The 12,377-nt window shown below is 51.6% G+C and overlaps 1 protein-coding gene across 2 annotated transcripts in view; it reads left to right on the top strand.

The window, feature by feature from the left end:
• The window catches only part of RRM2B (ribonucleotide reductase regulatory TP53 inducible subunit M2B), a 90,958-nt gene that overhangs the window by 6,538 nt on the left and 72,043 nt on the right, over window positions 1-12,377 (top strand). The gene's annotated exons all lie outside the window — the stretch shown is intronic.

A 12,377-nucleotide genomic window follows, 5' to 3' on the forward strand; every position in this document is an offset into this window, starting at 1 on the left:
GGCCAATTCGTGAGTCGGCGACAACGGCTTGAGTCTCGACGTCGAGCCAGTCTACTCCTGGAGCTTTTTCAGCAAAACCTTGTAGATAGTTACCAAACTTTCAGATCTTGTTCCTTGTTGGTCCCTTTGGGGAGAGAAGTGTCCAGCAGCACCAGCCAAGGTTTCAGAGACTCTGGATTGCCTCTTGGGGGCTAGGACTCAGTCTCCCACAGTGATCCTGCACAGTCCAGAAAAAGTTCATTTGCAACTGGTCAGCAGAGGTGATTCTCTTTTTGGGTTTGCAGGAGACTTCTTCTAACTCTGTTGTACCCGTTGCTAATCAGGGATTCCACTCCTTTTCCTTTGAGACAGGCCCAGTCCTTTCTTTGTGAGCCATGAGAGAGTAGGAGGTGCAGTCCTTTTGAGTGCAAGCCTTCTGTGGAGCAGTCCAAGGGTCCAGCTGGCCAGGTCTTCTTTTGTTCCAGATAGTGTTTTGTGGAACTCTTTCAGCTCTCTCATATTTATCCTTCATTCTGAGCTGGCAGGAAGGGGGACACCCCAGCCAATAAAGCTAATGTTCCCTCCCTCTGCTATGACCATTTCCTGCAAAGTGTGGCATATTTGTAACTCAGAATGCACTGTTCTCCAAAAATCAAAATGGTGAAAATCTCCTTTTGGTGTGTCTGTGTAACCCAACCCTGAGGTGGGGCTAACAACTCACTACGCTCCCCTTACATACCCTCTCCTTATCTAATTGGGGGGGGGGCTTTCATCTGACTGGGTTCAAGGAGGTAAGGGCGGCCTGGGTCCTGTGGCAACTGTTCTGCTGCCTTTGAAGTCCAGCTTATCTCCCAGCTCATTTCTTCTCCCTGGGTTCTCCAGGAAGCATATATCCTCCCACCAAATGGCTGCATTGTTTTAGTGCCACTCTGGGAGCAGCTTGGCTCAGGCTGTCAAAGGCTGATCAATCAGAAGAGGCTGGCAAAGGGCTGCTTTAGGTAACTTCAGGATAGTAAGTTCTAAAACTATTTTTCAGTAATAGGGTATGACGCATCTGACCTGTTGAAATTTTTCAACCCTTATTTTGATACTTTGAATACATTTGCTAGGTAGCTCCCAAGCAAAAATAGACTTTATCAAGTTTAATAAACTCATCCCTTGTTAGCCTATGGGGCTAGGAGCACTATAAGAGAGAAAAACGACTTTCGCTCTTTTTCCTACCAGGGCATGTAAAACATCTTTTATATTGTCTGCTTTGTATATCAATATACCCTACCCTTGGGGCACCTAGGGCAGACCTTAGGGGTGACATAAGTTATAAAAAGGTAGTTTGGGTCTCCGGAAGTACTTTTAATTCCACAGTCGAATTTGGACTCAGTTTTATTTTAAAACTAGCCTGCAAGGCAGGCCTGGCTTTAAAATGATTCTGCAGCAGTGAACGATTAAGTGAATTAAATCCATTTGGGTCTATAAACCCACATGACCTACCATATATTCGGGATTTCTGGGTAGGTCGTCTTTGGCAATTAGTATTATACCAATTATTAGAGGACAGAGCACTGGCCTGGGGCCTGGTTAGCAGAGCCCAGGGCACTTTCAGAGTCAGTAACCACCAGCATCAGTCAAGGAATGGGGGTGATCAGGGCAAAAAGGATGACTTCCTTAAATAGGTCTCTTGGCCATCTACCTAAATTTTGTGATTTATTGTGGTGTAATCTGTTGTTAGGAGTCTTTTTGGATCTCTCTGCAACTATATAGCTGCTGCCCTTTTCTAGCAACTGTATGATAAGTTGTCATGAGGCAGTATGTGGTCAACTGCACTGGTTTTGGTGTTATGTAGCTAATTCTGGTATCATAAGAAAGATGCTGCTTAGGTGGCCGATACTGTTTTTTTTTTGAAACCGTTTATTGCAGTTCGTAAAAGTTACAGGTATGGGCCTACAACCATCCGGCCGGCCGCTAGAATGACAAAAACATATTGCACACATACAGTAAAAGTCTCTAGGCAGTGCAGAGCAGTGAAACAGGAGTAATCAATGGTGCAGGCCACACAGCTCCAAGCCCACAGTACGGTTCCTTTTTCTTGAAACAAAACAACACCAAAAAACCACACCCGCAAGGCAACCCGCGATCCAAAATAACAGCACGTGCTCCATAAGTGGGGGGATCTAAACCCGCAGCAGAACTCTGAAGAGGGGAATGGGAATAGATCAGGGACTGGGGGACCGCGCGCCCGCGGCTGAGGGAGGGGGGCCGTCTAGGGAGACGGAGCAGGCGAGGCAGCCGGTAGCAGTGGTGGCTCACAAATACCCCCGCGGTAGGCGTTCCAGGGGCCCCAGAGTTTCACCCACGCCCCAGGCTTACCTCTCGCCACATACACCACCTTTTCACGAAACATACACCAATCCATATGCTCTTTCCAGGCCGACACCGCAGGGGGCCTCTGGGATCCCCACAATTGAGCAATGTCGCGCTTGGCTATCATGTATCCCAGAGTCACCCACCGCGTCTGCGGGACCGAGTAGTCATTCGGTTCCCATACATTCAGCAAGCATCTCCTCGCTTCAGGCAGCAGCGCAACACGCGTCACCACACTCAGGACCTCATGCACACCACGCCAGAATCGCTCCACCTTCGGGCACTCCCACAGTATATGCATGAAAGTCGCCAACGCACCACAGCCACGCTTACACATTCCGTCACCAGCAAAACCCATACGCAGAAGCCTTGGCCCCGTCACGTAAACCCGGTGAAGGATCTTGAGCTGGACGAAACGAAGGCGAGCCGGGATGGCCACCTCTTTCGGAGAGGCCACCGCGGAAATCCAATCCTCATCGTCCAGCTCCAGCCCGTCGGCAACCCAAGCTTCGCGGAGACTGGTCAGCAGGCACGATCTATCGTTGATCAGTTTTTTGTATATGAGGGAGATCGTGCTGTCCGGGACATGGCCATCTAGGACTCTGTCCTCCAGGGGGGAAGACTCCGGAATGGATGCGACATCCGGGAAGACGGAGCCCAGCGCATGGCGGACCTGTAGGTACCGAAAGTACTCACTGCCCTGCAGCTGGAACTCCGCCTGCAGCGTCTCAAAAGTTTTGAATCCCCCCCTCGTCCAGAGATCTCCCACCGTGCTGATTCCGATCGTGTCCCACTTCTCGAAGCCCTTCGACGTCCACAGGGAGCCCAACCTCTCAGACGCATACAGCGGTGACGCCCGGGTCAAACGGTCCTTCCACCCCATAGCTGCATTAGCCGCGTGCCAGACACGCACCATGACACGCGTCGGTCCCGTCAAACGGGAGTCGGGCGCGCCAGCGTAGGGCGCTCGATTGTAATCGCCACCGGGCAGGAGCATCTTATCCATCTCAAATGCCGGGTTCAAGGCGGGCCCGTAAAGGCCATGATTAATTGCAGCTAGTTGGGAGGCCCAGTAATACCGTTTAATGTCAGGGAGGGCGACCCCCCCATCGTACCACGGGAGCGTCAATTTAGCCAAAGCAATGCGCGGCCTCCCGTCCCAGAACAGGCGCCGCTGGAGGCCCTCCACCTCACGGAAATAGCGTGCCGGGACCAAGTCCATAGTATTCTGGAGGGCGTAGAGGAAGCGTGGCAGGGACATCATTTTAAACAAGGCCGCTCGGCCGAGCGGCGAGAGCGGCAAACGCCGCCAGCGCACCACGTCCTCCCTCAAACGCCGGAGGGGGGGTAGCAAATTCCGCTCATAGCGGGCCTCCGGGTCAAGAGTGATATAGATACCCAGGTACCGAAAACCTTGGGAGGCAATCTGGATCGGACAGTCCCGTGGTAGGGCCGGAGCCTCCCCGGAAAGCACATATACACAGGATTTCGCCCAGTTGATGACCAGGCCTGAGTTGCGACCGAATGAACGCAAAACATCAACCAGGACGATCAGTGATTTACGCGGGGAGGCGAGATACAGAAGGATATCGTCAGCATAGAGGGACACACGGTCCTCATGCTCGGGGGTCCAGCGGAGACCACGGATAGAAGGGTGCCACCGCAGCCACTCCGCCAGGGGCTCCAGAGCCAGGGCAAACAGGAGAGGCGACAGGGGGCAGCCCTGTCGCGTACCCCTCCCCAGCGCGAATGGGGCCGAGACTCGCCCATTCACTACCACCTGCGCCAATGGGCCCGAATATAGCAACTTGACCCAGCTAATGAAACCCGGGCCAAACCCGAATTTTGCCAGCATCGCCCAGATGTATGGCCATTCAAGCGTATCAAACGCCATGGTGGCGTCCAAGGACGCCAAGATGGCCGGCTCCCGCACAAATGGGACACGCGCGAGCACCCCGTGCAAGCGCCGCAGATTGAGCGCCGTGTTGCGGTGCGGTATAAAGCCAGATTGGTCTTGGTGGACCAAATCGCCCACCACGCCAACCAACCTGTTGGCCAACACCTTGGCGAGGATTTTGGGCTCCGCGTTCAAAAGCGAAATCGGCCTATAGGATGTGACCCGTTCACGGGGCCTCCCCTCCTTGTGGATCACCACAATTGTGGCCAGACGCTGGTCCGGCGGGAGGGAACCCCGCGAGTGGGCCGCCAGGAACATCGCGCGCAGGTGGGGCGCCAACACATCCGGGCGTAGCTTATAGAGCTCGATGGGAATACCATTGGGGCCCATGGCCTTGCCGGATGCCACCGAGCGAATAGCCAAGGCAATTTCGTCCGAGGTGGGAGGGGCGTCCAGCGAATCCCTGTCCTCCACCGTTAGGGAGGGCAGTGCGATGTCCCGAAGCAGGGCATGGGAATCTGCCTCCGAGCAGGGGGAAACCGGGGAGTAGACTTCGCGGAAATAATCCGCGAAGCAGGAGACAATGGCTTCCGGCTCAGTGACACACGCACCATCAACACTCTCAATCAAAGGCACCACACGGCTCGCTCTCTCCCTCTTATCCAACCACGCAATCAATTTGCCAGCCTTATCACCCACATCATACAACCGCCCCTGCTGCTCTCTACTGAGGCCCCTGGCCGCCTCCGTGACGAGGGCCCGATAGGCCGCCTGCTTTAGGTGTAGAACATGCAACTTGTCGTCTGTTCCCCCTCCTCCCAGGTCACCCTCCAGTTCTGCAATCTCGGCCTCTACCCGGGTCACCTCCTCCCGCTCGCGCCGCCGGGCATGGGAGATAAAGGAGAGGGCCTCCCCTCTAAGGACCACCTTGAAAGCCTCCCACAGGGAGATGGCCGAAGAGACCGACCCCACATTCTCATCGAAATATCGCTGTAGGGATTTGATCAAATCGGCACGAATGGTGGGGTCGCGCAAATACCATGCATTGATTGGGGCCACCCTGCCATCCCCCCTCGGGAAGACATCGAGATGCAACAACAATGGGGAGTGGTCTGAGATACCCCGCGCCAGATGCCGCACCTCCCCCACCCTCCCTGCGTGGGCCGCCGGGACAAGGATGTAATCAAGCCGCGAGAGGCTACCATGGGCACCCGAGTGGAAGGTGTACTGTCGCAATGCAGGATGCTTTAATCGCCAACAATCCACCAGGCCCAGCGTGTCCAGAAGGCCGGGCAGCCACGCCTGTGCCCGGGGGAGGTCCCTAGGGGGATGGCGATCCATAGACCCAGAGGCTACCGCATTAAAATCCCCTCCAACCACCAGCAGGCCACTCGGAAGGTCCAGAAGGAGGCGCCCCAGGTCCGCAAATGTGTTGGCTTGTAACCCAGGCGGGACGTACACTGATATAAGGATAAACACTCTACCCTCCATTCTTCCCACCAGAACCGTGTAGCGTCCCCTCTCATCATGGCGCACCTCATCAATCTCCAACGGGAGCGAGTTCTTGATCATAATCCCCACCCCCCGCGAGCCCGAGGTGAAGCCAGAATGGGCCGCCAAACGATATCCCCGCCGGTTCATTGCATGAAAGGAGTTACCTATAAGGTGCGTCTCCTGCAGGAAGACAACATCTGGTGAAATACGTTTTAAGTACTGCAGGACCACACCACGCTTAATCCTATCCCCCAGGCCGTTAACGTTCCATGACAACACAGCCAAATCCCTACCCCCCATCATACGTCGAAACAATCGGTCGTCCCCCATCGAGCATCCTAAAAACAGTAACATAGTAGCGGGTTTGCCCTGCGGTGCTAACAAACAACACACCCCCCCCACCCCCCGGTCCCAACAAAACTCCCCCCTCCCTGCACCCCTGCATGAGCCCAGACAGCCCCCCCAAAGTGCAGTGTGCCTGTCGCCCCATAGCAGAAATACTAACTAGTCCCCCAGAGGAGGAGGGAAGCCCCCAACAGACCCCGCACGACCTCCATAGGAGGGGAAAATACGCAATCAATAAATGGTGAAGGAACAACGTCCAGAGCAAGGCCTATACAGTCACCCCTCAATTCTGCTCCGGCGGGCCCTCCTCGCCAGCCGCGCCCCCCCCGCCCCCCCGGCCCCGATCTCCAGGCAGAGTGTCCAGCCAGTCCCCAGCCGCCTCGGGCCGGTCGAAGAAGTGCGTGCGACCATCCACCTCTACCCTCAGCTTAGCTGGAAAGAGCATTGAGTACTTGAGGTTCAGGTCCCTTAGGCGACGTTTAACACCAAGAAAGCTCTGCCGCTGCTTCTGGACCGCCGGGGTAAAGTCTGGGTAGAAATGTACCTCCATGTTGTCAAGCTTGACCGGTCCCTGTTGTCTGGAGGTCTGGAGGATAGCATCTCTGTCCCGAAAATTAAAAATCCGGGCAATGAGAGGCCGCGGCGGGGCACCAGTCTTAGGTCTGCCCCCGGGGACCCGGTGAGCACGCTCCACCGCAAAAAGCTTACTCAGCCCCCGGGGCTGGAGATGGGTCAGGATCAACTCTTCCACGAAAAGATCCGCCGCCTCCGCCTCTCGGCCCTCCGGCACCCCCACAATACGGACATTATTCCTCCGGGCCCGACCCTCGGAGTCCTCCAGTCGCCGGTCCATTAGGGCGCTCGCCTGGCCAAGCCGGCGCACCTCCTTCTGGAGGGCCACCACGTCTGTCGCGAGGCTCGTTGTGGTGTGGGCCAGGGAGTCGACTCGGTCGTTCGTTTTGGACAAGTCTGCCCTCACAAGGCTCACATCCACCAGGACCGAGTCTATTTTTTGCGCTAAGGTGTCGAAACGCTGGTCCACCGAGGCCTTCATCTCTGCGATGGCGCCCATGACGTCCCGGAGGGTCAGATCCACCGGATGAGCGGATGCCTCCGTCGGGCCCACCGGGGATGCACGCGATGTCTCCGGAGAACCCTTCTGGAGCGTGTAGCGGTCCATACTGTTGGCCTGGTGCGCCGTGCCACGGCGGGTCGTCCTCACCTTCGCCCGGTCGCCATCTTGTTTGGTGGACATGCTGGCTCTTCCACCGTCGTGCCAAGCACCCCAAACGGGCCGCTATGCCAAGTCACGGGTGCCAGGGGGGGGGCAGGGGCGACCACCGAACCGCGGGTCAACCCACCGCCGGTGGGTCAGCCGGGCTCCTGGACAAGGCCACACCACCACACCCCGCTCCGCAGTCCGACCCCGCTTGAGAGCTAGGAGGGCGCAAAAGCGAAAGTGAAAGTGCGGGGTACGCCAGTCGCCCAGCCCCGTTCGCCACTGTTATTCACTTTGTCCCCGGATCGCCCCACTACTCCAATCCGGGGGGCCGGCGAGGAGAAGGCCGCAACCTTCGATCGCTGCTCCCACCGGCGTCCGGGGTCCGATTCAAGCCCAAAAAACGGGTGGCGCCTCAGCTCCGGTTCCCCAACACAGTCCCCTCAACAAGGACAGGATATCGCCAGGATTAATTCAGGAGGTCGCGGAGGTCCTCGGGAGCCTCGCACCTACGCGGCCATCTTGGTTGCGCGCTAGGCTCCTCCCGATACTGTTTCTTGAATAAGTGAATAATACGTGTGGGCTAGCTCATGCAAATTCTTAGTTCATTGCTGTTGTTATATGGGACAGACCTACACACTTTATGAAGTTCTACCTGGCCTGTGTCCTTGAGCCTGCACCTTGCTGGCTCTCTTTGCTTCATAGATGGCCAGAGGCTCAGACTTCTGGTTCTGTGTTCTTTCTTTTATTGTAAGCTTATCAATCTTAAGGTTCATTGTTCTTCGAAGTTCTTACTTAGTGTTGTCCGTCTTCCAGTACAGTCTGAGCAAGTTGTGTGACAGATTGGCAGCAGGGATTTAAGAATTTTTATTTGAGTCACCAACTGCCCCGCCTCGGATTAAAACTACAGTAAGTGCTAGGGACTTGTAATCCCCTTCATTCTCTGTACAAGAGTGGTGTTGAGATAGTGAGGAGTGGCATTGTTATGTGGAGTCTGTGTTTTTAGGTCTCGCCTAGGCAGCGCTTGTGCTGTCTCTTCGAGTCATGCTGTATTCAGGTTATGGGCATAAAACTCCACACCACTTTTCGCCCGTCTTTTTAATTGGCTCCTGTCCCTGTCTTCTGTAAATGGTGGCTTTTCATTGGTCAATAGGTTTAGTAGTCCCTCCTTAGTACCGCCTTGTCTCTTATAACCTCCCATGAGGACACCCCCTGTTACATATGTTGTTACACCCTAAGTTTTAATTACAGTCTCAAGGCACTATTTTCTTAAAAGGCTTTAGGCAAGACACGCACTTGGTCCTAAGCTAAGCTAGCAGTGGTTACTTCACTAACTAGAACATCTCACATTTATATGAGACTGTATACATTTCCCTTCATCAGCTGCACACAGAGTACAACCTAATTCGAAAATCATGTAATCATTCTGTTGTCACGTTTCAAAGCTACTAATTGTATATATGGACATAGCTATTTGAATGTACTCGAAGTGCTGTCTTGCATGCAATGCATTATGGGCAGGGTAGATTTACCAGATCTTCTGCAGGGTGCAGTACCATATGTGACCAAAAGAGGTCTGCAGTGCTGGTGCCTTGCTCACTAGGGACCTCTGGGAGCAGCTTGCGGTACTGCACCGAGACATGCAGTGCTGGTGCCTTGCTCACTAGGGACCTCTGGGAGCAGCTTGCGGTACTGCACCGAGACATGCAGTGCTGGTGCCTTGCTCACTAGGGACCTCTAGGAATAGTTGAAGTACTGCACCTAGACATGCAGTGCTGGTGCCTTGCTCATTAGGGACCTCTAGGAGCAGTCTGCGGTACTGCTCCGAGACATGCAGTGCTGGTGGTTTGCTCACTAGGGACCTCTAGGAGCAGCTTACAGTACTGCACAGAAACATGAAGTGCTGGTGCCTTGCTCACTAGGGACCTCTAGAAGCAGCTTGCGGTGCTGCACGAGACATACAATGCTGGTGCCTTGCTCACTAGGGACTTCTAGGAGCAGCTTGCGGTACTGCACTGAAACATACAATGCTGCTTCCTGGCTCACTACCCAAGCATTTGCAATGCACTAGGTCTTGCATTACTGAAAGTATGAGCTATTGGCGTTGCATTATTATTTGCAATATCAATACCTCAAACTATCAGTAATGCGACACCTATTGCATTGCAAATGCTTGTTGAGTGTTGCTCAGTTGTCCCTCTCCTGACCTGAGCAGTGGGTTGGTTCTCTGCAGGCTTGAGATTGTGAGAGCTGACCTGTCCCATGTGATAGCGGTGTAAGTCACGATTTGTCACGGTTGTGATGTGTTGTAACATGTGGTGTAGTATCAGGTGCGATGGGGTCTTGTATTTGACAATGGGTTCATGGTTGCACATGAAGATGGTATACACAGCATTGTACGTACTGTGGCAGGTTATGTGGTTGATGAGGTGTGAAGTGCTGATAGATAAGTGTGATGGTTACTTTATAGAATTGTTGTGAGGCGGTTGAGCAGAGTTGTTTTTGTTGTGGTTCCATTTTGAGAGTGCCTCTTGCTTGATGTCCTTTATGGCATGGTACTGTGTTTACAATCTGTAAAATGCACTTCACAAGCACAAAACAATGATTTTTTTCACTTGATCAATAACATATACATATAGTTGAGCTAGTTTTCACAAGCCGTTGTTTTATGTAGTTCTTGCTATAAGTGATCTTGCCCACCATTATAACAGCCAGACATATAATGCTCATTCATAAAACTGACAAAAATTGTTTTGAGGATCCAAATTACTTGCAGTGAGTGGTTCTACAATAAATAAACATCATACTTTTTCACACAGTCAAACCAAGAAATCTTACTGTCGTCAAAAATAACCTTACTATTAAAGAAAGCTTATCTGACTCCACTGAAACGTGTTTTAAAGATTAGTTTATATTTCTTTAATATAAGACAATAAATATTTCAAAGTAACGAAGAAAAACAAAAACAAAGCACAAGAGATCACCTGAGTAAATAATTACATTGAATTAGTGTGGTGGAATAATCACACTACACAATCTACCTTGCATGACTCATTGAACATGCATGATTAGAGAGAGGGTGTGCCGGACTAGCATTAAACTTAGGACTTTCCCAATAGTATGACCCAATCATAATCACTGACACCATTTAAAAAATAAGCCTTCTGAGTTATGAGTTTCAGATGAGACAATGTCACGTTCTAGGTGCATCACATAGTTTTGGTGATCTTCCCAAATGTCCTTGGATCGATGCATTGAGTGTAAAAGTCTGCCAAAGGCCTCATCCCTTTCATTGCAGTGTGCTCGATTTTTAACCTAGGAAAAGTTACACAAGGGTGTCTTGCTCTTCCACCTAAGTGCAATGCTATAGTTGGGCAATAGAAAAGCCAGACCCATAAGAACAGTCATGTTTCAGGCTTTGTGGGTAGTTTCTACAGCATATCTGCCATGGGATCCTTTCATTCCCGAATGATTTTTATTTTGTCCCCCTAATACACTAGACCAGAAGGAACTGATTGTGGGACAAAACCAAATTATATATAGAAAAATCTGAGTTAGATCTGTTACATCAGGCACACACGACGACAGAGAACTTTAACAACCTTGTGGCTTGTATTACCTGAATCACACAGGCAGTTTCCCACTGTCAATCTCTAACAGAGTCACAGAAGTTACAAATATTCGTACATAGCCTCCGATTTACCGTGCTTCCCTTTCCTGTACATTGTGTGTGTTTCTTTTAAAGATAGGCAGGGGACAGCACGTGACTTAAAACAATGAATAAAGCCAGTCAGTAGATATTTGTCCAGTTACACTGAAGGGTGTTTACTTTTTTACCTTCGGAAAGTAAATCCTCCTGCAAGAATGTGTGGACCAGTCAAATGATCCATTTGATAGGACTGTTGAGTGTACGGGGACATAAATTGTAAGATCCATCAGCCCTAATCAATTACAACAGTAGGAAGTGAACCAGCACATGCCCAAAGCAGCGCAAACTTGTGGATTGTTAATTTTGGTGAATTTAATCTGATCCTTATGTTGATGGCAATGCTGTACATGCACAACTGGTCATGGAGGTAATGGGACCTGATTTTAAATCTGAGAAATCTGCTGTGGGAACCCGCTTGTGGCTTGTCTTTTAGGGATAGTCACTGCAGTGTTTGGGATTGGTGGAATGGGTTGTTTTGCCATGGTGGAGGAGTGCGCCACTGGATACCTCAGAACTCTGAAAGAGACAAACAAATTCAGAAAAGTCAGTTATGGGACTTTCACATGACCTTTATGAAGACTATATTGAGTTGAGAGTAACAGTGTAGAGTTTGCCTTTAAACGAAAAACCTATCTCCCAAGACAGCAGCAACCTCAACACAGGATGCGACCATGGTGGTGCATTTTGGCCATCATTTAAGTCCCATCATCTACTATGGCTGTCTTCCGGAATGTATTGCCTGGGAGCAATGACATCCATAGGCACAATATTGTCAGAGTTGCATTCCTGAGGAGCAACTTTCCGTCTAGACAGACTCATGTAGAAAGCACAGAAGTTCAAAGGAGTCAAATGAAGGGAGGTTAAATTATGGAAGGGGCTGCAGGGAAGGAAATATAAAAATATACATTATTAACAGTGGTGAAGGGTTTGGTTGAGTTTGAGGAAGGTTGGCGCTCAAGCGTGTGCGAAGTTAGTGTCACGGAGATCAAGTGTTCCCGGTGCTACCAGGTCAGGGGGAACAAACCCAAGGAAATAACCCCTGCAAATGAGTGGGTCAAGGCCCGCACCTTGGAGAACACGCCGATCCCGCATCCGAGATCCCAACCATACCGACTCTCGTTGAAGCCTAACTTATACGTCGGGCTTTGGCTTACCGCCTTGTTAGTTTTCTCGCTGGGTCTTAGACACCTCCCTACGCCGCGATCTGGCCACCCGTGCCGTTACCCGGCTCCTCACAGTTGCCATATCCTCTAACAGCCCTGATGAGTCACAATTGGTACACGTTGTGACGAAACACGTGTCGGCTGATTTATATTCATTTTGTATTGGTCTGAACTCACATACATAAAGAAGTTTTGCTCATGATACAACTGATG

This window comes from Triturus cristatus, chromosome 5_1, assembly GCF_964204655.1.
Source record: "Triturus cristatus chromosome 5_1, aTriCri1.1, whole genome shotgun sequence".
Taxonomy (NCBI): domain Eukaryota; kingdom Metazoa; phylum Chordata; class Amphibia; order Caudata; family Salamandridae; genus Triturus; species Triturus cristatus.